Source organism: Mastomys coucha, chromosome X (genome assembly GCF_008632895.1).
Source record: "Mastomys coucha isolate ucsf_1 chromosome X, UCSF_Mcou_1, whole genome shotgun sequence".
Taxonomy (NCBI): domain Eukaryota; kingdom Metazoa; phylum Chordata; class Mammalia; order Rodentia; family Muridae; genus Mastomys; species Mastomys coucha.
In genome coordinates, this window is record NC_045030.1 from 129392156 (window position 1) to 129394141 (window position 1986).

At 36.6% G+C, this 1986-nt stretch overlaps 1 protein-coding gene across 1 annotated transcript in view; it reads left to right on the plus strand.

The window, feature by feature from the left end:
* LOC116088763 (signal peptidase complex subunit 3) overlaps positions 1–1986 on the plus strand; it is a 4840-nt gene that overhangs the window by 1058 nt on the left and 1796 nt on the right. The window lies entirely within an intron of this gene.

Genomic DNA, 1986 nt, shown 5'->3' on the forward strand with positions numbered 1-1986 from the left:
CTGGCCTCAAACTCAGAAATCCACCTGCCTCTGCCTCCCAAGTGCTGGGATAAAGGCGTGCACCACCACTGCCTGGCAATATATTTAATTCTTAACTATTTAGTGAAATGGCTGTTTTTTTTCATGTTTAGTTTTATGACAATTTATATTCTAATTATTAGTCCCCTTTGATACTACAGTTTTGAAATATTTTCTCTCAGAAACTTGTCTTTATATTATCTTCGTAGAGTTTTGAAATAGCTCATTTTTTTAGTTTATAAAAAAAGTACAATTTAGTGATTTCTTACTTGGAAATTGTGATTTTAGTGTCTAACCAAAAGAACAAAAGGCTAGTCTTGCATATTTTCTGATAAAAATGTTATAGCTCAACGTCTCCATTTAGATATATAGCCCCTTCAAATTCACATTTTGAATGTAGTCCAATGGATATATCACACTTTATATTTGCTAATATTACTACATTTGACTAAGCACTATATCTTGAGAAGACTCTCTTTCCCCCTAAATTATCTTCGGATATTTTAATAACACCAAAAACCATCTCCATAATTCCAATAAAACTCCAAAAATTTTTACAAACAAAATAACACGCTGATTCTCACATGCAGTGAAAACTCAAAAGGCAAAGATTTTTGAAAACACAACGTAACTGGAGAATAAGCAACACCAGAATTCAAAATTTCTGATAAACCTATAAGAATCAAGAATGTGTAGTTGGGCAGTGGTGGTGCACGCCTTTAATCCTAGCACTTGGGAGGCAGAAGCAGGCGGATTTCTGAGTTCGAGGACAGCCTGATCTACAGAGTGAGTTCCAGGACAGCCAAGGCTACACAGAGAAACCCTGTCTTGAAAAAAACAAAACAAAAAAAAAGAAAGAGAGAGAGAGAAAAAAGAAAAGAAAGTGTTCTATTGAGATCAAGCTGAGAAGCTAAGTCAAAGGAACTAAATTATGAAATATATCCATATCTACATTAATGACTAATTTTTTAAAGATCCAAAGATAATTCAGTGGGAAAAGAGAATTTTTCCAAAAAACATTGCTCAGTAAATTGTGCAGTCAGCTTCTTAGTACCCTGTGATCTCAAGTGGATTGAGGGACTGGGCTACTTTGAGTAATTACCACAAGAGAGACCACCCAGTTATGTAAAAACTCAGCATTGGTGACATTAAATTAGTGGTACTCAAATGTTAGCTGTTTAAGCCTGGGATTTTCCAAGTAAGAAGCTTTCTTCGAAATTATCTGAGGAAATAAATTAAACTAGAAGATTTTTGTGTTCCCCCCATTACTAAATCAAAACGAGGGAAATGAGGTGGGAAGGCTCTACATTTTCAGTAGATCCTCCAATTCTGATATCCATCTAGGTTTGAACATCAATGTGGGGCTTCTACAAGCTTTTCAAGTATTTTGAATGCTTGCACAAGTGATTTTGTTTTGTTTTGTTTTGTTTTCTTGTTTTTTGTTTCTTGTTTTTTCTGAGACAGGGTTTCTCTGTGTAGCTCTGGCTGTCCTGGAACTCACTCTGTAGACCAGGCTGGCCTTGAACTCAGAAATCTGCCTGCCTCTGCCTCCCAAGTGCTGAGATTAAAGGTGTGCGCCACCACCGCCAGGCTGCACAAGTGATTTTTATGGCTACTTGCTTGTAAGTATCTGCTGCTTTTGTCTATTCCGATGTGTCAAATACTACTTCCTTAATTAAGTCATTTTTATTCAGATTGGTATACAAGCCTCTGATTTAAGCACTGTCAAAAAGCATAGAGCAACGGAAAGACAGGGTCACTAACCTGTCATTAAAGACTGGGAAACTGGAACTAAGAAGACAAATCAATTGGAAAGGAAATTTGGTAGTCATTTATGATTAAGAGAATAATTAGGGTAGTTAGACTAAGAATCAAGGGTCAGGGATTATTACACAGGGAGTTGTCACTGGAAGCCTTTCCTGGAAGTGGCTTTAGAACTAGGTCCTGAACGATAAGAAGCCATGCACA